Consider the following 25,980-nt stretch of genomic DNA (forward strand, 5'->3'; position numbering starts at 1 on the left):
GTCCCCGTATTTTTGAAACCAGCACCGGGCTCCACTAGCAAGGAACATAATGCCACAGCCGGGGGACACTTTTATACTGGTCCCTGCTGCCCTAGCATTACATACCCAACTAGTCACCCCTGGCCGGGGTACCCTGGAGGAGTGGGAACCCCTTAAATCAAGGGGTCCCCCCCTCCAGCCAACCATACCCCCAAAAAAACAGGACACACACACCATGAAAGTAAAAGTTTATTACATACATGCACACCTCCATACATACATACATACTTACCTATGTTCCCACGAGGCTCGGTCCTCTTCTCCATGTAGAATCCTTGGGGGACCTGTGATAAAAATTATACTCACATAATCCAGTGTAGATTGTGTCCAAAGTATAATCCACGTACTTGGCAAAACAAAAAAACGGAAACCCGACCACGCACTGAAAGGGGTCCCATGTTTACACATGGGACCCTTTTTCCCAACTGCCAGGACCCCCCCTGACTCCTGTCAAAGAGGGTCCCTTCAGCCAATCAGGGAGCGCAATGTCGTGGCACTCTCCTGTTTGGCTGTGTGCTCCTGTAGTGTCTGTGAGGCAGCACACGGCAGAGATACAATGTAGCGCCTATGCGCTCCATTGTAGCCAATGGTGGGAACTTTGCGGTCAGCGGTTGACCGAAAGTAACCTCACCGCTGACCGCAAACTTCCCACCATTGGCACATTATGACTAGAGATGAGCGGGTTCGGTTCTCCGAGATCCGAACCCCCCTGAACTTCACCTATTTTACATGGTTCTGAGGCAGCCTCGGATCTTCCCGCCTTGCTCGGTTAACCCGAACGAGGCCGAACGTCATCATCCGGCTGTCGGATTCTCGTGAGATTCGTATTCTTTATAAAGAGCCGCGCGTCGCCGCCATTTTCACTCGTGCATTGGAAATTGAACGGAGAGGACGTGGCTGTGCTCAGTGTGCTGCAAATATCTGTGCTCAGTGTGCTGCAAATATCTGTGCTCAGTGTGCTGCATTTTGGTGACCAACAGTATATATTTGTACAGTACAGTAGGCCATTGCTGTATCTTGCTGCTCGGTGTCACTGGAAGTATCCATTCCATATCTGTGCTGCATTTTTGTGAGCAGTATATATAGTATTACAGTGCAGCATTTTGGTGACCAACAGTATATAGTTGTACAGTAGGCTATTGCTGTATCTTGCAGCTCTGTGTCACTGCAAGTATCTATTCCATAACTGTGCTGCATTATTGTGAGCAGTATATATAGTATTACAGTGCAGCATTTTGGTGACCAACAGTATACCTATATAGTACAGTACAGTAGGCTATTGCTATTGATATATTACTGGCATATAATTCCACACATTAAAAAATGGAGAAAAAAAAATGTGGAGGGTAAAATAGGGAAAGATCAAGATCCACTTCAACCTCGTGCTGAAGCTGCTGCCACTAGTCATGGCCGAGACGATGAAATGCCATAAACGTCGTCTGCCAAGGCCGATGCCCAATGTCATAGTAGAGAGCATGTAAAATCCAAAAAAATAAAGTTCAGTAATATTACCCAAAAATCTAAATTAAAAGCGTCTGAGGAGAATCGTAAACTTGCGAATATGCCATTTACGACATGGAGTGGCAAGGAATGGCTGAGGCCGTGGCCTATGTTCATGGCTAGTGGTTCAGCTTCACACGAGGATGGATTCACTCATCCTCCTGCTAGAAAACTGAAAAGAGTTAAGATGGCAAAAGCACAGCAAAGAACTGTGCGTTCTTCTAAATCACAAATACCAATTGTGTCGGTTGCGATGCCTGACCTTCCCAACACTGGACGGGAAGAGGTGGCGCCTTCCACCATTTGCACGCCCCCTGCAAGTGCTGGAAGGAGCACCCACAGTCCAGTTCCTGATATTCAAATTAAAGATGTCACTGTTGATGTACACCAGGATGAGTATATGGGTGTTGCTGGCGTTTAGGAGGAAATTGACAAGGAGGATTCTGATGGTGAGGTAGTTTGTTTAAGTCAAGCACCCGGGGAGACACCTGTTGTCCGTGGGATGTATATGGCCATTGACATGCCTGGTCAAATTACAAAAAAAATCACCTCTTCGGTGTGGAATTATATTAACAGAAATGTGGACAACAGGTGTCAACCCATGTGTTGCCTTTGTCAAGCTGTAATAGGTAGGGGTAAGGACGTTAACCACCTAAGAACATCCTCCCTTATACGTCACCTGGAGCGTATTCATCAGAAGTCATTGACAAGTTCAAAAACTTTGGGTGACAGCGGAAGCAGTCCACTGACAACTAAATCCCTTCCTCTTGTACCCAAGCTCGTGCAAACCACACCACCAACTCCCTCAGTGTCAATTTCCTCCTTAGACAGGAACACCAATAGTCCTGCAGGCCATGTCACTGGCAAGTCTGACGAGTCCTCTCCTAACTGGGATTCCTCCGATGGATCCTTGAGTGTAACGCCTACTGCTGCTGGCGCTTCTGTTGTTGCTGCTGGGAGTCGATCGTCATCCCAGAAGGGAAGTCGGAAGACCACTTGTACTACTTCCAGTAAGCAACTGACTGTCCAACAGTCCTTTGCGAGGAAGATGAAATATCACAGCAGTCATCCTGCTGCAAAGCGGATAACTCAGGTCTTGGCAGCTGTGTTGGTGTTAAACGTGCGTCCGGTATCCACCGTTAATTCACAGGGAATTAGAGAATTGCTTGAGGTACTATGTCCCCGGTACCAAATACCATCTAGGTTCCACTTCTCTAGGCAGGCGATACCGAGAATGTACACAGAAGTCAGAAAAAGAGTCACCAGTGTCCTAAAAAATGCAGTTGTACCCAATGTCCACTTAACCACGGACATGTGGACAAGTGGAGCAGGGCAGACTCAGGACTATATGACTGTGACAGCCCACTGGCTAGATGTATTGCCTCCCGCAGCAAGAACAGCAGCGGCGGCACCAGTAACAGCATCTCACAAATGCCAACTCGTTCCTAGGCAGGCTACGCTTTGTATCATCGCTTTCCATAAGAGGCAAACAGCTGACAACCTCTTACGGAAACTGAGGAACATCATCGCAGAATGGCTTACCCCAATTGGACTCTCCTGGGGATTTGTGACATCGGACAATGCCACCAATATTGTGCGTGCATTACAAGTGGGCAAATTCCAGCACGTCCCATGTTTTGCACATACATTGAATTTGGTGGTGCAGAATTTTTTAAAAAACGACAGAGGAGTGCAAGAGATGCTGTCGGTGGCCCAAAGAATTGTGGGCCACTTTCGACATTCAGACACCGCGTGCTGAAGACTGGAGCACCAGCAAACACTCCTGAACCTGCCCCGCCATCATCTGAAGCAAGAGGTGGTAACTAGGTGGAATTCAACCCTCTATATGCTTCAGAGGATGGAGGAGCAGCAAAACGCCATTCAAGCCTATACATCTGCCTACGATATAGGCAAAGGAGGGGGAATGCACCAGACTCAAGTGCAGTGGAGACTGATTTCAACGTTGTGCAAGGTTCTGCAACCCTTTGAACTTGCCACACGTGAAGTCAGTTCAGACACTGCCAGCCTGTGTCAGGTCATTCCCCTCATCAGGCTTTTGCAGAAGCAGCTGGAGAGATTGAAGGAGGAGCTAAAACGGAGCGATTCCACTAGGCACGTGGGACTTGTGGATGGAGCCCTTAATTCGCTTAACCAGGATTCACGGGTGGTCAATCTTTTGAAATAAGAGCACTACATTTTGGCCACTGTGCTCGATCCTAGGTTTAAAGCCTACGTTGTATCTCTCTTTCCAGCAGACACAAGTCTGCACATGTTCAAAGACCTGCTGGTGAGACACTTGTCAAGTCAAGCGGAACATGACCCGTCAACAGCTCCTCCTTCACATTCTCCCGCAACTGGGGCTGCGCGGAAAAGGCTAAGAATTCCGAGCCCACCCACTGGCGGTGATGCAGGGCAGTCTGCAGCGAGTGCTGACATCTGGTCTGGACTGAAGGACCTGCCAACGATTACCGACATGTCGTCTACTGTCACTGCATATGATTCTGTCACCATTGAAAGAATGGTGGAGGATTATATGAGTGACCGCATCCAAGTAGGCACATCAGACAGTCCGTACATATCCTGGCAGGAAAAAGAGGCAATTTGGAGGCCCTTGCACAAACTGGCTTTATTTTACCTAAGTTGCCCCCCCTCCAGTGTGTACTCCGAAAGAGTGTTTAGTGCAGCCGGTCACCTTGTCAGCAATCGGCGTACAAGGTTACTTCCAGAAAATGTGATGTTCATCAAAATGAATTATAATCAATTTCTCCGTGGAGACATTCACCAGCAATTGCCTCCAGAAAGTACACAGGGACCTGAGATGGTGGATTCCAGTGGGGACGAATTAATACTCTGTGAGGAGGGGAATGTACACAGTGAAAGGAGTGAGGAATCGGACGATGAGGAGGAGGTGGACATCTTGCCTCTGTAGAGCCAGTTTGTGCAAGGAGAGATTGATTGCTTCTTTTTTGTGGGGGCCCAAACCAACCAGTCATTTCAGTCACAGTCGTGTGGCAGACCCTGTCGCTGAAATGATGGGTTTGTTAAAGTGTGCATGTCCTGTTTATACAACATAAGGGTGGGCCCAAGGACAATTCAATCTTGCACCTCTTTTTTTATTTATCTCTGCATCATGTGATGTTTGGGGCTAATTTTTTTAAGTGCCATCCTGTCTGACACTGCAGTGCCACTCCTAGATGGGCCAGGTGTTTGTGCCAGCCACTTGGGTCGCCTAGCTTAGTCATCCCGCGACCTTGGTGCAAATTTTAGGACTAAAAATAATATTGTAAGGTGTGAGGTGTTCAGAATAGACTGGAAATGAGTGGAAATTATGGTTATTGAGGTTAATAATACTATGGGATCAAAATTACCCCCAAATTCTATGATTTAAGCTGTATTGGGTTTTTTTTTGAAAAAAAAACACCCGAATCCAAAACACACCCGAATCCGACAAAAAAATTTCATGGAGGTTTTGCCAAAACGCGTCCGAAACCAAAACACGGCCGCAGAACCGAATCCAAAACCTAAACACAGAACCCGGAAAATTTCCGGTGCACATCTCTAATTATGACACATGGTATGATCCACAATTCACATTATGACACACGGTGTGATCCACAATTATGGGAGAGGGAGAATGACAGCAGGGACATAGGGACAGTGAAAGGGAGAGTGACAGCAGGGACAGTGACAGCAGGGACAGTGACAGGGAGAGTGAGACTCCTACCTATCCCCTATTGATTATAGGCACATTGCCCCAGGGACAGGTTGGAGTGACCCAGGCCTTGCGCACAGATCACCCTTAATCACCTGAGGGGGGGCACTTATTAACTGGGCCTAGCGCCCCCTAACAGCGCACAGACCATAGGCGTGACTTCACCCACGGGCCTAGCACCCGCCTAACATGGGGCCAGTTGGGTGACCTGGGCCTAATGCCCAGGGTCACCTTATTTACCTAAAGGGCCACTCTGAACTAGGGCCTTATGCACTCTACATGGGGACAGGCCTAATGCCTGAATTAACCCCACGGGCCTAGTGCCCGCCTACTGTGCCACAGGCCTATAGCCTGATTGTGCCCACGGGCCTAGTGCCCGAACCCTGATGGTCTAGGGAGGGATGGGGGGGTGACAGGTGCCCTCACCGAGGGCCTACCTGTCCTGGTGGGAGAGGCACTAGGGGGGAGCTTTGTTAGCTCTTTTCCTTTCCACCCCTAGTGGCTTCTCCGGTCGTCAGCTTCTGTCTTCTGCCGCTGGCCCAACCTGCCAGCGGCGCCGCCTCTTTTGTCTTCGGCCGCTGGCCTGTCCTTGCCAGCAGCGCCGACTTTTCTTCCTCCTGGAGCGCATCTTCTAGCCTCTTCTGCGGCCACCAGACCTCTTCGCCGCCCTCTTACGCGGCCTCCTCTCTTCTCCTCGTCCCAGCGGCATCTGATGTCAGATGCCGGGGGTGGGCCTATGACGCGGCGAGCGCTGATTGGCTTGCCGCGGCCGCCTGTGATTTGCCACCGATCCGTGAGCCTCGATTGGCTCACAGATGGTGCCAATCTTTAAATGCCTCCGCCGCTGCAGCCTCATCAGTGCTGGGATCAGACACTTGATCCCAGCGCTGTCCGCCGCCACGTCCTGCCGGTCCACCAGCGCTGGGGACAGACACACTGCCCCAGCGCTGTCTGCTGCAGAGTCCTGTAGAGGATGCAGGTCCCCTGCATGCTGCTGCAATTTAAAAAAAAACTTCCGGGTCTGTGGAGAAGTGGCGGTATACCATACCGCCGTATACCGCCCCACTTCGACCACTGTGCCTCTGAGGAACAGTGTTCTAAGCACAAACCTAGTTAGGACTCCAACTGACCTGCTGACCCAGTTTTTCTTACCTTTCTACTAATATTAATAAACAGGGCCGTAACCACGGATGTGCTAGTGGTGCCTGGCACACAGCATAGATCCACTGTGGGTGCAGGACCACTGGCAACACACACCTGGCCACACCACTGCTACACTGTTGGGTCCACCTGGCCATCTTCAATGCTTAGCTGCAGTGCATTGCCCAGCTACCTCTTCTCACATAGGTAGCCGGGCTTTGATGCATCTCCCTCTCCTTGCCTCCTGGCTCCCCCTCCACTCTCCCTGTGTTCTGGGAGAGATGACATCTCTCCCTACATGCCCACATCCCACCCACAGTGCCCTGTGCTGCAAAGAGAACAGCATACTGTAGGACAGGAAGGAAGACAGGAGAGGTCTGGCGGCTGGTCACAGGTAAGTATAATGGGGGTAATTCTGAGTTGATCGCAGCAGGAACTTTGTTAGCAGTTGGGCAAAACCATGTGCACTGCAGGAGAGGCAGATATAACATGTGCAGAGAGAGTTAGATTTGGGTGTGGTGTGTTCAATCTGCAATCTAAATTGCAGTGTAAAAATAAAGCAGCCAGTATTTACCCGGCACAGAAACAAAATAACCCACCCAAATCTAACTCTCTCTGCACATGTTATATCTGCCTCCCCTGCAGTGCACATGGTTTTGCCCAACTGCTAAAAAATGTCCTGCTGCGATCAACTTGAAATTACCCCCAATATTCTCACACTCTCTCTCTCTCTCTCTCTCATGTAAAAAGGGGGACTCTGCCTGCCATAATGTGTAAATAGGGGGACTCTGCCTGCCATAATGTGTAAAAAGGGGGACACTGCCTGCTGTAAGGTGTAAAAAGGGGGACTCTGCTGCCTAATGTGTAAAATGGGGACTCTGCTGCCTAATTTGTAAAAAGGGGACTCTGCTGTCATAATGTGTAAATGGGAGACTCTGCTTGCCGTAATGTCTAAAAGGGAAACTCTGCCTGCCGCAATGTGTAAAAAGGGGGACTCTGCTGCCTAATGTATAAAAAAGGGGGATTCTGCTGCCATAATGTGTAAAAGAAGGAGTCTGTTTGCCATAATGTGTATAAATGTTTAGGACCTTGGGAAGTTGCTGGACTTTATGTTTATTAGAGCCAACAAGTCTGCAAGTCCACCATTATATTGGAGCATAAACGAGACAGCGCAAGAAAGTCTTCAATCCTGAGAAAAGCTGGTAATCCAGTAGCCACCATGCTCCCAGTCACAATCCTCAGCACACTGGCAGAAGATGATACTCCAATGCCACTAAAGTCTGTCCTGCAAAGTGCAGTCTTAGGAAAAGGGCTTCCCATATCAGGGCCGTAACTAGGGGGGGGGGGCAGGATTTGGGGGGCTCCAAGGAGTTACAGAGGAGTAACCGGCACTGCTTTGCTGCTCCAGTGAGACAGCAGACAGGTCCCAGGGCAATGTATCTGACCCATCTGTCTGCCTGCAGCTGGCTCCGATGCTGTGCGGGTGAGCTATAGTACCTGGGATCTCTCCTATAGTATGTCAGCTACTGTCTTAAACTCTTTGCCATGTAGGGCTGCGACTAGTGTGCAGTGCACCATACAAACTATAGAAGCGCACTTTGCTACCAGATAGCAGTATTAACCTCTGCCTTGCCTCCCACATGGGGGGATTTAGTGTAGCTTTTAGGTGGGTGTAGTACAGTGATGTAGTATGCCATATAGGGTATGTAGTGTAGTAATGTATTGCAGTATAAAGGGGCATGTAGTGCACTTATGTGGTGTAGCATATAAGGGGATGTAGCGTAGTGATGTAGTGTAGCATATAGGGTACGTAGTGCAGTGCATAGGGGCATGTAGTGTAGTGTTGTAGTTCAGTGTGTAGGGGATGTAGTATAGTGATGTAGTGCAGTGGATAGGGGAATTTAGTGCAGTGATGAAGTGTTATGATCTAGTGCAATGTATGGGGACACACAGAGGAGCATGCAGGTGAACACGCCGGCGGGGCATGTGATGCATAGGGATATGAGGCACATAGGGGAATACTGTCCAGTAGTATCCCCTATTTTCAAAACTTTTGATAATCTGATTATTTTAGTCTGATAGGGTTTGTTTGTTTGTTTGTTTGTATGTATGTATGTATGTTTGTTTGTTTTTTTGTGGGTTTTTTTGGAGGGGCAAATGACTGCCTTGCCCCGGGTGACGAAGATCCTAGTTTGGGCCCAAATTGGTAAAGATTTCAATAAGTTTCACATGCTGAGGGCATTTGGGGGTGGGGATGGGTCATAGACTGGGTCGGTTCCACAAAACAGAGGCATTTTGTCTCAGTTTTGTGGGAGTGCTGTGGTCAGTGACTGCTTCTGGTGGCACAGATTTACTGACCTCGGCTGCAGACCTGAGACTGATGGTCATGCAGAGTGTGACTTGAAAAGCACCAGCGGATCACAGAAGCAGTCAAGAGGAATCTTTTTGCATCAGGCGCCTCTTGCTGCATTTGCATATTTAGCTGTGCGGTATTTCCCAGCCGCTTCTTTGCTGTGCAATAGCATACAACTCTGAATTAGGCCCTTATTGTTTGCATGTATACAGATATCTATCTATCTATCTATCTATCTATCTATCTATCTATCTATCTATCTATCTATCTATCTATCTATCTATCTATCTGGCTTGTAACTGCCTTAGAATAGATTGCTCTATGTAAATATTGAAATAAAATATTGCAAGAAGTATTTTTTTACTGTAATAGTAAAGATAATATGTCTTTAAAACAGTAATGTGCTTTTAGCACTTGGTGGCAGTAAAGATACACACAAACCAGGCCCCCCACCTGACATAAGTGTAACTCTATACTCCCTCTTCAACTCTACATCTCATAGAATCCTAATTGATAGTATGATTGCTTTAGCTTCTATATTATATCATGGGAAAAACTGAAAAACTGATTAAATTTTTTGTCAGATGGAGTATTAAAACACTGATCCTTTAACTTAATTTGTGCATTGAAATGGCAATGCATGACACAAATGATTCTTCTGCATTCTCCATAGAATCATTCTGAATAACTATAGTAACCTGATTGGGTTTCTTAGGCACCGAATACAGAAAAACTGTAGTCAACAATGTAATATGCATCAGATGAACTTATGTTACTGTACAAATATTTAAAAAGCAAGGTTACTGTAAAATTTACTTTGTATTTATACAAATTGAAAGAGTTGATAAGTATTAATATTTTTAATTAAGCCTTAGCATATTTCTGCACTTAGGGGCACATATATTATTTATTGGGTTTAAGACCCGATAATTATAATTTCTTAATGCCGCTATTCATGGCATTAAGACATTATGTACTTACCACATGTATTAAAAAACACCAGCAGGGACAGGGGCTCAGAATGGAGCCCATCCCTGCAATTTGTTAAAAGTGAAGTACAGTAAATGCTAATGTGATCACTTCTGCTTTGGGACCCCGCAGCACTACTACACATGTGCAGCTGGCCAATGCCAGGGAGAGTTCCATCGCCTGGTAATTTTTGCACAGTGTACCCCACAGGCTATAGTGGCTAGTGCATCTGAATGTGCTAGCTGTTGGGGCTAAGGTCCAAAATACTTCGCTTTCCAGGGCTTGGTAAATCTGACAGCTTTGCAGCACCAACCTATGGGGGCTGATTCTGCTGTTAGAAATGGAGGAAGCCTGACAGATATCAGATATATCTACTGTGGTCCCTCCATGTTACAGTCAGGGAATACTTAATATTTACAGGTACGTTACCCAACCCAAAAAGGGGTGTTTTCAGGGGATATCCTGATAATAGTGTCTTACTGAGATTCAAGTGTGTCAAAAATTAATGTAAGATGCTGACCCTTTTTCATATCATTCAATGTTACATATAAAGGTACACAGTAATTTGAAACTCTACCTACAGTAAGTAGCTTTTGTTTCAAATCCCAGTCGTAATTCATATTTTAATAAATTAAGCAAATAAAGTAGCATTCCATGAGCAGGATTACATTATCCTAGGACATTGGCATACTGGCAGTTTTCAAAAGTTCTATAAATGTATGAAGCATTAGTCATTAGGTGACTGGTTTGGGCTAGGCTACTAAAATAAAAATGATTGCAAAAATACTGTTGCAAACTTGTATTTTTGAATCTATATTTTGACCTTACATTTGTGGGATTACTGTAAGTACCATGTATATACAGTATGTGTTAATCATATCATGGGAGTAACTACCGTAGGTGCATGGAGTGCAGCTGCTATGGGACCCAGAGCTGAGAGAGACACAAAATCAAAGTCACATGTATTATGTACATTTTTCAGGACTAGTTGGTATATAGGGGCACTTACACACTTTTGCCTTGAGGCCTATAATATATCTAAGTACACCTCTGGACCTGCTCATTCTTATGTGGTATAAAATGAACTGAATGGTATTATAATTCTACATAATATGAAGTGGGACACTGTAATGTGGCACAATATAAAGTGGAGGCAAAATAGTGTGGCATAATATGAACTGGGGGCACTGTATGTCATAATGTGTAATGGGTACTGTGTTACCTAATGTTTACTGGCAGCCCTACAATATGACATAATATATACTAGGGCACTACTATAGTTCATAAAATAAACTAGGGCACTACTATGGGTCAGAAAATGAACTAGGCAGGCCCAGAATTTTCAACAAGGCAAACTAGGCACCCGCCTAGTGCCTGACTGGTCCCCTCACGAAATCTGGCCCATCCATGATCCATCACAAAGGCTGGCTTCTTGTGAAAAATGTTTTACAAAGGCTTAGTAACAGGACTCAGACCAGTATTAATATCACTAATACTGGTAATGAGCTTGGTTACTGTGCATCTGCAAAACGTTCCCAGAGGAGTACGGAATGACCACCGCATGGAGACATGATGTCTTACAGACCCGCCCCACACTTCCAGAGTCCCACTGTCTGTGGTGCATTGAAGGAACTGCCTAGCCATGCAGCAGCTGCCACTGCCAGCACCATGGGCTACCAATATCGTATTTTTTTTCCTGTTGGGGGGCAGCGTGTTTTCTTTATTCCTGTGCGGGCCAATGTGTACCTGTCAGGGGCAAAAGGTTTTTTTTTCCTATCAGGGTGCCATTGTGTTTTATTTTTTCCTATTGAGGCAACTGTGTTTTATTGATTTCTGTAATATAAGGCAGTTCCGACCACTCCCCACCTACCACAAAAAAATAAATCCTATAAAATATATAGAAAAAGGTGGTGGGGGGGAGGAGCCCAACCCAGTATCTGGCCTAGGGCCCCATAAAGTCTTAATCCGACTCTGGAACTAGGGCACTATTATGGGGCATAACATTAACAACTGCTGTGAATAGGTGTCTTTTTAAAGTAGAATTATTGGGACAGGGGCCCCTTCAAAATGTTGCAATTGGGCCCACAAAGTTCTATGCCCCTGAATCATATATATGTACATACAGTATGATGCATTTGTGCTACCTACCTGCTCATGCAGTACAGTAATATGTTATGCTTACTGTATTATATAATCCCCTTTATAGCTGACAAATAAGTAAATATGGTGTATTTTTCCCTATAATCCTGACAAAGTATTACAGAAGTAAGAAAAACGTGTGATGAGTTTTCCCTACTTATTGTGAATACCAGCTATAGAGAACAGGTAGCAGTGCACTAACTGCACATTCCTTTTCACTTACTGAAATCAGCACTTTCAAGTATGGCATACCAACTATCTCACTTTGGGCAGGACAACACTGTTTTTCTGAGACTGTCCCACTGTCCTAACCGCAGGCAGCAGTGCCCCATGGTGAGGGGGTGGGGGGAAGCCGCAGTATTGGAGAGCACACATCAGCTGAATAAAAAATGCCATGCTCAAAGAATCTACACACTGCAGGGACAGTCTCTGTGGACAGCCCAGCATCTTCAGGAGATGGATTGCTGTATCTGCCGCACATTCCATGGTACACACTCAAATTCTGAATTAGGGCCTAATTCAGATCTGATCTCTCCTCTGCGAACTTGCAGAGGTTTGTGGTTGGATAGTCTCTGCCCAGACAGAGTCAAATTCTGCCCTGTGCAAGTCTGCGTACCCCCTGTGAAAATCTTTGCAAATACCGGTCAGCTGCAAATCCATTTGCAACTCACTAACCATTAAATGCTTTTTTTTTTTGTCTGTGCAGTCTGTGCGTAGCCCAGGACTTATTCCTACAGTGCGAAAGGAATACATATGTGTTACCGGTGGGCGGCATCCTGGCTGTCATGATCCCGACAGTGTTAGTCTGGCCACCAGTATGCTGGCAGAGGGGCGAGCGCTAGAAAGCCCCTTGCGGGCTTGCTGCACTCACCAAACTGTGGCATGGTGGCTCACTGCGCTTGCCACAGGTTATATTCTCCATCTATGGTTGTCGTGGACACACATAGAAGGAGAAAAGCACGGTGGTGCCGGTGTCTGTCTGCAATCGTGTACAATTCCCAAACTGCTCATCATCTCAAGCTGGTAAAATCTGTGCAGTTAGTTAACCATGGCAATACTGTGCTAGAGATGAGCGGGTTCGGTTTCTCTGAATCCGAACCCGCACGAACTTCATGTTTTTTTTCACGGGTCCGAGCGACTCGGATCTTCCCGCCTTGCTCGGTTAACCCGAGCGCGCCCGAACGTCATCATGACGCTGTCGGATTCTCACGAGACTCGGATTCTATATAAGGAGCCGCGCGTCGCCGCCATTTTCACACGTGCATTGAGATTGATAGGGAGAGGACGTGGCTGGCGTCCTCTCCATTTAGATTAGGAGAGAGAGAGAGAGATTGACCTGAGGCTGATACTGTAGAAGAGAGTGCAGAGTTTAGTGACTGACCACAGTGACCACCAGCAGTGCAGTTGTTTTATTTAATATATCCGTTCTCTGCCTGAAAAAAACGGTACACACAGTGACTCAGTCACATACCATATCTGTGTGCACTGCTCAGCCCAGTGTGCTGCATGCCTGCATCATCTATGTATATATTATATATCTGACTGTGCTCAGCTCACACAGCTTATAATTGTGGGGGAGACTGGGGAGCACTGCAGTGCCAGTTATAGGTTATAGCAGGAGCCAGGAGTACAAGACAGTCACATACCATATCTGTGTGCACTGCTCAGCCCAGTGTGCTGCATCATCTATGTATATATTATATATCTGACTGTGCTCAGCTCACACAGCTTATAATTGTGGGGGAGACTGGGGAGCACTGCAGTGCCAGTTATAGGTTATAGCAGGAGCCAGGAGTACATATTATATTAAAATTAAACAGTGCACACTTTTGCTGCAGGAGTGCCACTGCCAGTGTGACTGACCAGTGACCTGACCACACTGACCACCAGTATAGTTAGTAGTATACTATATTGTGATTGCCTGAAAAAGTTAAACACTCGTCGTGTGACTTCACTTGTGTGGTGTTTTTTTTTTATTCTATAAAAAACTCATTCTGCTGACAGACAGTGTCCAGCAGGTCCGTCATTATATAATATATATACCTGTCCGGCTGCAGTAGTGATATATATATATTTTTTATATCATTATTTATCATCCAGTCGCAGCAGACACAGTACGGTAGTTCACGGCTGTAGCTACCTCTGTGTCGGCACTCGGCAGTCCATCCATAATTGTATACCACCTACCCGTGGTTTTTTTTTCTTTCTTCTTTATACATACATACTACTACATCTCTTTATCAACCAGTCTATATTAGCAGCAGACACAGTACAGTACGGTAGTTCACGGCTGTGGCTACCTCTGTGTCGGCACTCAGCAGTCCGTCCATAATTGTATACCACCTAACCGTGGTTTTTTTTTCTTTCTTCTTTATACATACATACTACGACATCTCTTTATCAACCAGTCTATATTAGCAGCAGACACAGTACAGTACGGTAGTTCACGGCTGTGGCTACCTCTGTGTCGGCACTCGGCAGTCCGTCCATAATTGTATACCACCTAACCGTGGTTTTTTTTTCTTTCTTCTTCATACATACATACTACGACATCTCTTTATCAACCAGTCTATATTAGCAGCAGACACAGTACGGTAGTTCACGGCTGTAGCTACCTCTGTGTCGGCACTCGGCAGTCCGTCCATAATTGTATACTAGTATCCATCCATCTCCATTGTTTACCTGAGGTGCCTTTTAGTTGTGCCTATTAAAATATGGAGAACAAAAATGTTGAGGTTACAAAATTAGGGAAAGATCAAGATCCACTTCCACCTCGTGCTGAAGCTGCTGCCACTAGTCATGGCCGAGACGATGAAATGCCAGCAACGTCGTCTGCCAAGGCCGATGCCCAATGTCATAGTACAGAGCATGTCAAATCCAAAACACCAAATATCAGTAAAAAAAGGACTCCAAAACCTAAAATAAAATTGTCGGAGGAGAAGCGTAAACTTGCCAATATGCCATTTACCACACGGAGTGGCAAGGAACGGCTGAGGCCCTGGCCTATGTTCATGGCTAGTGGTTCAGCTTCACATGAGGATGGAGGCACTCAGCCTCTCGCTAGAAAAATGAAAAGACTCAAGCTGGCAAAAGCAGTAGCACAGCAAAGAACTGTGCGTTCTTCGAAATCCCAAATCCACAAGGAGAGTCCAATTGTGTCGGTTGCGATGCCTGACCTTCCCAACACTGGACGTGAAGAGCATGCGCCTTCCACCATTTGCACGCCCCCTGCAAGTGCTGGAAGGAGCACCCGCAGTCCAGTTCCTGATAGTCAGATTGAAGATGTCAGTGTTGAAGTACACCAGGATGAGGAGGATATGGGTGTTGCTGGCGCTGGGGAGGAAATTGACCAGGAGGATTCTGATGGTGAGGTGGTTTGTTTAAGTCAGGCACCCGGGGAGACACCTGTTGTCCGTGGGAGGAATATGGCCGTTGACATGCCTGGTGAAAATACCAAAAAAATCAGCTCTTCGGTGTGGAACTATTTCAACAGAAATGCGGACAACAGGTGTCAAGCCGTGTGTTCCCTTTGTCAAGCTGTAATAAGTAGGGGTAAGGACGTTAACCACCTCGGAACATCCTCCCTTATACGTCACCTGCAGCGCATTCATAATAAGTCAGTGACAAGTTCAAAAACTTTGGGTGACAGCGGAAGCAGTCCACTGACCAGTAAATCCCTTCCTCTTGTAACCAAGCTCACGCAAACCACCCCACCAACTCCCTCAGTGTCAATTTCCTCCTTCCCCAGGAATGCCAATAGTCCTGCAGGCAATGTCACTGGCAATTCTGACGAGTCCTCTCCTGCCTGGGATTCCTCCGATGCATCCTTGCGTGTAACGCCTACTGCTGCTGGCGCTGCTGTTGTTGCTGCTGGGAGTCGATGGTCATCCCAGAGGGGAAGTCGTAAGCCCACTTGTACTACTTCCAGTAAGCAATTGACTGTTCAACAGTCCTTTGCGAGGAAGATGAAATATCACAGCAGTCATCCTGCTGCAAAGCGGATAACTGAGGCCTTGACAACTATGTTGGTGTTAGACGTGCGTCCGGTATCCGCCGTTAGTTCACAGGGAACTAGACAATTTATTGAGGCAGTGTGCCCCCGTTACCAAATACCATCTAGGTTCCACTTCTCTAGGCAGGCGATACCGAGAATGTACACGGACGTCAGAAAAAGACTCACCAGTGTCCTAAAAAATGCAGTTGTACCCAATGTCCACTTAACCACGGACATGTGGACAAGTGGAGCAGGGCAGGGTCAGGACTATATGACTGTGATAGCCCACTGGGTAGATGTATGGACTCCCGCCGCAAGAACAGCAGCGGCGGCACCAGTAGCAGCATCTCGCAAACGCCAACTCTTTCCTAGGCAGGCTACGCTTTGTATCACCGGTTTCCAGAATACGCACACAACTGAAAACCTCTTACGGCAACTGAGGAAGATCATCGCGGAATGGCTTACCCCAATTGGACTCTCCTGTGGATTTGTGGCATCGGACAACGCCAGCAATATTGTGTGTGCATTAAATATGGGCAAATTCCAGCACGTCCCATGTTTTGCACATACCTTGAATTTGGTGGTGCAGAATTATTTAAAAAACGACAGGGGCGTGCAAGAGATGCTGTCGGTGGCCAGAAAAATTGCGGGACACTTTCGGCGTACAGGCACCACGTACAGAAGACTGGAGCACCACCAAAAACTACTGAACCTGCCCTGCCATCATCTGAAGCAAGAAGTGGTAACGAGGTGGAATTCAACCCTCTATATGCTTCAGAGGTTGGAGGAGCAGCAAAAGGCCATTCAAGCCTATACAATTGAGCACGATATAGGAGGTGGAATGCACCTGTCTCAAGCGCAGTGGAGAATGATTTCAACGTTGTGCAAGGTTCTGATGCCCTTTGAACTTGCCACACGTGAAGTCAGTTCAGACACTGCCAGCCTGAGTCAGGTCATTCCCCTCATCAGGCTTTTGCAGAAGAAGCTGGAGACATTGAAGGATGAGCTAACACGGAGCGATTCCGCTAGGCATGTGGGACTTGTGGATGGAGCCCTTAATTCGCTTAACAAGGATTCACGGGTGGTCAATCTGTTGAAATCAGAGCACTACATTTTGGCCACCGTGCTCGATCCTAGATTTAAAGCCTACCTTGGATCTCTCTTTCCGGCAGACACAAGTCTGCTGGGGTTGAAAGACCTGCTGGTGAGAAAATTGTCAAGTCAAGCGGAACGCGACCTGTCAACATCTCCTCCTTCACATTCTCCCGCAACTGGGGGTGCGAGGAAAAGGCTCAGAATTCCGAGCCCACCCGCTGGCGGTGATGCAGGGCAGTCTGGAGCGACTGCTGATGCTGACATCTGGTCCGGACTGAAGGACCTGACAACGATTACGGACATGTCGTCTACTGTCACTGCATATGATTCTCTCACCATTGAAAGAATGGTGGAGGATTATATGAGTGACCGCATCCAAGTAGGCACGTCACACAGTCCATACTTATACTGGCAGGAAAAAGAGGCAATTTGGAGGCCATTGCACAAACTGGCTTTATTCTACCTAAGTTGCCCTCCCACAAGTGTGTACTCCGAAAGAGTGTTTAGTGCCGCCGCTCACCTTGTCAGCAATCGGCGTACGAGGTTACATCCAGAAAATGTGGAGAAGATGATGTTCATTAAAATGAATTATAATCAATTCCTCCGCGGAGACATTGACCAGCAGCAATTGCCTCCACAAAGTACACAGGGAGCTGAGATGGTGGATTCCAGTGGGGACGAATTGATAATCTGTGAGGAGGGGGATGTACACGGTGATATATCGGAGGGTGATGATGAGGTGGACATCTTGCCTCTGTAGAGCCAGTTTGTGCAAGGAGAGATTAATTGCTTCTTTTTTGGGGGGGGTCCAAACCAACCCGTCATATCAGTCACAGTCGTGTGGCAGACCCTGTCACTGAAATGATGGGTTGGTTAAAGTGTGCATGTCCTGTTTTGTTTATACAACATAAGGGTGGGTGGGAGGGCCCAAGGACAATTCCATCTTGCACCTCTTTTTTCTTTTATTTTTCTTTGCGTCATGTGCTGTTTGGGGAGGGTTTTTTGGAAGGGACATCCTGCGTGACACTGCAGTGCCACTCCTAAATGGGCCCGGTGTTTGTGTCGGCCACTAGGGTCGCTAATCTTACTCACACAGTCAGCTACCTCATTGCGCCTCTTTTTTTCTTTGCGTCATGTGCTGATTGGGGAGGGTTTTTTGGAAGGGACATCCTGCGTGACACTGCAGTGCCACTCCTAAATGGGCCCGGTGTTTGTGTCGGCCACTAGGGTCGCTAATCTTACTCACACAGTCAGCTACCTCATTGCGCCTCTTTTTTTCTTTGCGTCATGTGCTGATTGGGGAGGGTTTTTTGGAAGGGACATCCTGCGTGACACTGCAGTGCCACTCCTAAATGGGCCCGGTGTTTGTGTCGGCCACTAGGGTCGCTAATCTTACTCACACAGTCAGCTACCTCATTGCGCCTCTTTTTTTCTTTGCGTCATGTGCTGATTGGGGAGGGTTTTTTGGAAGGGACATCCTGCGTGACACTGCAGTGCCACTCCTAAATGGGCCCGGTGTTTGTGTCGGCCACTAGGGTCGCTTATCTTACTCACACAGTCAGCTACCTCATTGCGCCTCTTTTTTTCTTTGCGTCATGTGCTGATTGGGGAGGGTTTTTTGGAAGGGACATCCTGCGTGACACTGCAGTGCCACTCCTAGATGGGCCAGGTGTTTGTGTCGGCCACTAGTGTCGCTTAGCTTAGTCATCCAGCGACCTTGGTGCAAATTTTAGGACTAAAAATAATATTGTGAGGTGTGAGGTATTCAGAATAGACTGAAAATGAGTGGAAATTATGGTTTTTGAGGTTAATAATAATATGGGATCAAAATGACCCCCAAATTCTATGATTTAAGCTGTTTTTTAGTGTTTTTTTAAAAAAACACCCGAATCCAAAACACACCCGAATCCGACAAAAAAAATTCGGTGAGGTTTTGCCAAAACGCGGTCGAACCCAAAACACGGCCGCGGAACCGAACCCAAAACCAAAACACAAAACCCGAAAAATTTCAGGCGCTCATCTCTAGTTTCCACACTGTTCATCATCTCCAGCTAGTAGAGTATGTCATACTTGCCTACCTGACCCTCTCCATGAGGGATCAAATGCTCTGTTCCTGGACTTTCCTGGTAATGTATGATTGCCATCACCTGTGGTGAGCTAGTTAATTGATAAGAAAGGTGTTTCACCACAGGTGATGGCAATCATACATTACCTGGAAAGTCCAGGAACAGAGCATTTTCTCCCTCATGGAGAGGGTCAGGTAGGCAAGTATGGAGTATGTGCAGTTAACCAATGCTATCCTGTGCAGCTTATACTCACTGCAATCCTGTACAATTTCCATACAGCTCATCATCTCCAGCTAGTAGAGCCTGTACAGCTAACCACTGCAATCCTGTGCAGTTCCTGCATTGCTCATTTCTAGCCAGTAAAACCTGTGCAGTTAACCACTGTAACCCTATGCAATATCCCCACAGCTAATCATCATCAGCTTGTAAAAGCCTGTATAATTGCTATTGCTGTCCTGTGCAATTTCAGTCTGTGATCATTTCCATATCCAGTGCACATGAATCACCAGTGTGCATTCAGTCACAGCCTGCACAACACGCATACATTACCTGTGTGCATTACCATCTTAACCTACAGAGTACACAACCTATACCTGTGTGTGAATACCATGCATTACCAGCAGGGTGTCAATTCTCACCAGAGTTGGGTCACTTCACTACCGAAGACTACCCCTGTACACCTGATTGCAAGCTCCTCCAGCAAGTGCAAGCTTCCATTGAAAGTCATGATTAGTTACTCTCACCTTAGTGCTTCATCCTGACTTCTATTCCTCTCCAGTTATGATACTCTAGGTTAGCTCATATGATATTCTGAATCAGAGCATCATAAGTCCACCTAACTTTATTTACTCCAGCCCCAATCAATCTTTCAGTCCTAGTCCTAGTGGTCCTAGTCCAGAGCCCAAACAAGATATATATCCTTACATTACCAAATTCAGCTTCTTCCAGCATAATTCCATATTCTACAGTCCATCAACTCAGCTTTGTACCTCATGACTCATCCTCTCAGAACTAAGTGGCACTGTATATCTCTGGAAACTGCCTCAGCCAAGTGGTTGACTCCTGGCAGCAATTAGTGCCATGACACCTATCTGACATTTTAATACAGTGTGGGGCAGATTTATTAAGCCTGGAGAAGTGATAAAGTGGAAGGTGATAGTGCACCAGCCAGTTAGCCCCTAACTGTCATTTTTCAAACTCAGCCTGTAACCTGACAGAAGCCGATTGACTGGTACTTTATCACTTTCCACTTTATCACTTCTCCAGGCTTAATACATCTGCCCCATAGTTTGCTAATTGTAAAAATATTTTGTTATTTATACAATTGTATGCCTTTTACTTTGTTTAAAGCAAAATAGTATTATTACCATCAAAAACAATATAAAATAACAATAATTCTATGATTTAGTTTGAAGTAATCTTGAGTAACCAGCTCTAGAGCTTATTGTAATTTTTCAATGTCATATCAATGCCTATGCAGGTGTTGAGGTAATGTGTGCTTTCCTTTTGGTAGGTTCTGTTCTGACTGTTGCTGTCTATCCCAATAATTCCCAGCATCTATACAGTATGAAAAGAAGCAACCTACTGAGTGAAATATTTGCGATAGATATAGTGTCAAATGTAGACAGGGGCGGATTGGGATCGAAAAACCAGCTGGGAAATTTATGGAAGCAGCCCTAATAGGGGTGGGGTCTGTTGAGGAAGAGGAGTCTGTTAAGTGGGCGGTATTACTGCTTAGAAGGACTGACTAAATGCAGGGATGGAAAGTGCGTGCCTAAGGCACGCAGCAACATTTTAGGGGCATGGCTTCATGGGGAAGGGGCGTGGCCACATAATAGTACCAATTCACATTACACCACACCACACAGTAGTGCCGCTTATACACATTGCACCAGGTAGAACCTCCTATACACACTGTGCCAGGTAGAGCATGTTATACATATTGCACCAGATAAAGCACGTCTACACTTTGCGCCAGGTAAAGCACGGTATACACTGTGTGCCAGGCAAAGCACATTATACACTTTGCGCCAGGCAGAGCACATTATACACATTGCACCAAATAGAGCACGTTATACACTTTGCGCCAGGTAGAGCACATTATACACATTGCACCAGGTAAAGCACATTATACACTTTGCGCCAGGCAGAGCTCATTATACACATTGCACCAAAGAGAGCACGTTATACACTTTGCGCCAGGTAGAGCACATTATACATATTGCACCAGGTAAAGCACATTATACACATTTCACCAGGTAAAGCACATTATACACATTGCACCAGGTACAGCACATTATACATATTGCACCAGGCAGAGCACATTATACACATTGCACCAAATAGAGCACGTTATACACTTTGCGCCAGGTAGAGCACATTATACACATTACACCAGGTAAAGCACATTATACACTTTGCGCCAGGCAGAGCTCATTATACACATTGCAACAAATAGAGCACGTTATACACTTTGCGCCAGGTAGAGCACATTATACATATTGCACCAGGTAAAGCACATTATACACATTTCACCAGGTAAAGCACATTATACACATTGCACCAGGTACAGCACATTATACATATTGCACCAGGCAAAGCACGTTATACACATTGCCAATCTGCCACTGCACAGGCAGATAAAATACCTATTAGACTGACAGGCATTTTATCTGACGTTGCATGGTGAGGGTGAGGGTTAGGCTCTGGGAAGGGTCAGGGTTAGGCTGCTTTGGGGAGGTTAGGGTTAGGCTGAGGGGGGGAGGTTAGGGTTAGGCTGCAGGAGGGGTGGTTAGGTTTAGGCTGCGAGAGGGGAGGTCAGGGTTAGGCTGCAGGAGGGGAGGTGAGTGTTAGGCTGCAGGGGGGAGGTTAGGGTTAGGCTGCGGGAGGGGAGATTAGAGTAAGGCTATGGGAGGGGAGGTTAGGGTTAGGCTGCGGGGCAGGGGTTAGGGTTAGGCTACAAGCGGGAGGTTAGGGTTAGGCTGGGGGGAGAGGTTAGGGTTAGGTTGAGGGGCCGGTTAGGGTTAGGCTGCGGGGGAGGGTTAGGCTGTGGAAAGGAGGGTTAGGCTGTGGGTGGGGATGGTTAGGGTAAGGGACTAGACTAAATTGCACACACAGTAGTAATAATGCCTTTTAGATACAGTATATTGCACACACAGTAGTAACATCCCATGCACATTTAGCAGCACTGCCACTGTGCCACACAGTATTGCCCTGTCACTACCTCCCCCTCCCTCCCTCCCTCCCTCCCTCCCAATCAACCCATATGCTGCAGCAGCAGCACTCACCTGTGGAGCCATCAGTAATGTTGCTTGTTGCCCCTCATTGGCTGGCCATCACCACCCCCTATGCAGGCCGCCGCCGCTAGTCGTCAGCCTCAGCTGTGCTCGCTGCAGCGTTTAACTGAAGCTTCTGTGCATGCGCAGTAGCTCAGTGAAGCATTTTAAAAAATGGCCACCGTCGGAGCAGCTGTGGGGGTGACTGCCAGCCAATGAGGGGACGACTGGCCAAACGGAATCCGTTCCGGCGTCCTGGCATACCAATCTGCCCCTGAATGTAGATACCTTTGGTAAATAGTTCTTAGATCAATGACACATTACGGTGTGACATTGGTTCTAAACCAGGTACAGTAACTCAGTTTTTTAAAATAAATGTCTTCAAAGTATCTTCAAAGTACTCTTGAAGAGTAGTAATTATACAAGCTCTTGGTCTGTTTTACAATGAGATGACTCTCTAAATCACATTCCAGAAGTCTCATTTATATGGAATCTAATAAGGAGCCTCATTATTCCATAGTTTATTGTCCTATAGTTTATGTGAAATATTAGATTGCCTTCTCTTTTTGCATAATCTCCTTTAGTTTTACACTATGATGGTCCCTTCCCTGCTAATAATGGAGCTGCACTCCAGTCATTCACTCATCATGTTCCTCTTCAAGAATCTCTACAGACTGCATCTGGGCTTCCTTATTGGTCTTCACAAAAGATTCTGGGCAATATGTAATAGCTTGCGAGGTGCTGGCTGTTTGGTAATTCCTGCAAGTATGTCCATATTTTTGAAGTGCCAATCATTTACAAGGCAAAACTAGGTCAGCCTTGCCTCGTAAATGATTGCCATGTTAAAAATACAGGCAGACATGCAGAAGTTCCCACACAGCCAGCATCTCACAGGTTATTACATATTCCATATTGTCTACATATTTAACTATTTCTCAGATAAGATTTTGACTGAGATTCTTCATTTAAATTCAAATAAGTTTTTATCAAATGTCCACTTTGCTAAGAATTTTCCTTGTCAATACACTGTACTGACAGTTCTCACAATTTACCATTTGGAACCCTGAACAATGTGGCTGTCCATGTGAGAAATGTTCTTGCTCATTTAAGCATGTTCAGTCTTTTCTAGTTTTTCTCTTAAAATACACAGGTCATTTTGCAATGTACCTAATGGGACACACCCATCTCAAATCTATTTTTTCTGCACATTTTAACTCTCCCTATGTGTTCTGATTTTGTAGAACAATACTGAAGAGAGTTCTTGACATTTAAGAAATGTACAATTTGATCATATGTTCTTTTAATGCAAGGAACTTTGTTGAGGGCCTACTTCAGACACATTATGCAATTATTCACAGTGTATACATTTTTTAAGCACATGAAATACATGAGTTTTAAAATTCCTTTATACTGTAGTTCTACTATTTGTTACATTAAGCAGAATAGTATAAATAGTGTAAAAGTATCTAGAAGTTTACACTCTAAACACAAACGTGCTTATTATATCATGAACAACTTTATAGATAAACATACTGTACATTTCTCATAACAACCTCAGCATTGGTCACTTATTTCAAATCTTCAATACTGTATGCTCACATTTAAAATAAAGATGAGTGGGTTTAGGGGCTAATTCAGGTTGGATTGCAAATCGCGATCCACTCGGAATTATTGCGATCGCTCCATGGGCGCATGTACCAGCACTGTCTGCGTGGGATGCAGAAAATGCGATCACCTCTGCCTGATTGATCGTGGGCCGGGGGGGGGGCAATGTTACATTTCCAGGGGGGAGCAATACGGGGGCGGGGGAAGGTGTGGTGCGAATGGGGGCGTGGTAGGGGCTTGATCGCAGTGGCTGCGTGACGTCAGAGGCAGCCGCCGTGATCGGGAATATGGTGGTGGGCATTGAAGCAGAAATTGTAATGTGATCGCAATTTCTGCTTCATCAAGGGAGGAGGGGAGGCGGTGGTCAGCATGCTGTGTGGCCTTGCCCTGTGATGGGTGGCCCCAGCATGCTAGCAAAAGAATTGCAACTTCTGCTAATTAGCAGAACTTGCAATCCTTACTGAATTAGGCCCTTAGTTTCCTAAAAACTAGAACCACACGAATTTCTGCATTTCACGTAGAGATAAGCGGTTCAGCTTCCTTGGAATCCAAGATCACATGTACTTCCAGAATCTGAGTCAATCCGAGCCATGGCTTGGGATTGCCTGCAGACTCGGATTACAAATCAAGGCAAAACATCATCATTCCGGCGCCGAATTCTCGCAGGTTTTGGATTTTATGTAAGGGATTCATGGCATAGCTCAGCGCCATTTCACTCTGTTCATAGGTACATGTTGTACTTTGCTGGTTCAAGTGGTTGTGCTGTGTCCAGACTACATACAAGTAGCTGTACTGTGTCCATATGAGTGGATGATCTGGGTCTAGATTCCAGACAAATGGCTGTGTTGTGTCCAAGCTCCATATACAAGTGGCTGTGCTAAAGTGGCTGTGTTGTGTCCATCCAAAAGTGGCTGGACTGTGTCCATTAAGAGGCAGCCCATTATCTATCCACCCCAGGGGTGCCAATGGTCTCATCCAGTGTCTATATACTCCAGAATTTGTCCAGTGTCCATCCACTCCAGTACTGATGACACACCTGTCTGATGTCGCTCTGATTCAGTGTTAAAAAAGTTAAAAAGTTTTAAAAAGTGTAAAATGTGAAAAAAAAGAAAAGTTGTTTAAAAAAAAAAAGTTTTTAAAAAGTGAAATAGAAGTTTTTCTGTTGTGCTGTTCCCCACTGTGTATCCATAGCATACAAGTTATGTGGCATTGCAGGCCATACCCCACTGTGTATCCATGACATACAAGTGTTGTGACAATGCAGGCCATACCCCACTGCGTATCCATATCATGTACTGTGACTCTGCAATGAGTGGTGATTTAAAAAAAGTAAATAAATTATAATATTAAATTGTAGGTTTTTTGTACAAATTGGGTGTATTACTCAATATAGAGCATGACGATCAGTCGAGAGAAGAGCGGGAGCAGCAAGCAAATACTAGAACTGCATATGCTGTCACCAGTCATGATAATACAAGTCCTTCAATGTCATCTTCTAACGCCGATGCTCAAGGGCATAGAGCAGGGGTGGCCAACCAGTCTGAGGAAAAGAGCCCAAAAGTATCTGTAGTCAGGTAAAAGAGCCGGCATCATGTGTGCGCTAAAGGTGTGCACCAGTATCACGTGTGTGTCAAAAGTGCGCATACAAAAATGGGGACATGTCCCATTTTTGTACGCCTGCCTTCAGTATGATGTTTGTAGGAGCATGACCATGAGTCACAACCCAATTTTTAGTTACATTGGGGGGGAGAAACACTAAAACAATCCAGATCCACATGAAATACACTGAAACAAGCCAGCCTCCCCCTTTATTTTGTGTCTCTCAGCCTTCCTTCTTTCACTCTGTGCCTCACCCCTTCACTCTGTGCCTTTCAGCCTCCCATCCTTTATTTTGTGTCTCTCAGCCTGCTCCCCCTTCACTCTGTGCTTCTCAGCCAGCTCCCCATTCACTCTGTGCTTCTCAGCCAGCTCCCCCTTCACTCTGTGTCTCTCAGCCTGCTCACACTTCACTCTGTGCCTCTCAGCCTCCCATCCTTCATTCGGTGTCTTTCAACCTACTCCCCCTTCACTCTGTGCTTCTCAGCCGGCTCCCC

The sequence above is a fragment of the Pseudophryne corroboree genome, chromosome 4 (assembly GCF_028390025.1).
Source record: "Pseudophryne corroboree isolate aPseCor3 chromosome 4, aPseCor3.hap2, whole genome shotgun sequence".
Classification (NCBI taxonomy): Eukaryota; Metazoa; Chordata; class Amphibia; order Anura; family Myobatrachidae; genus Pseudophryne; species Pseudophryne corroboree.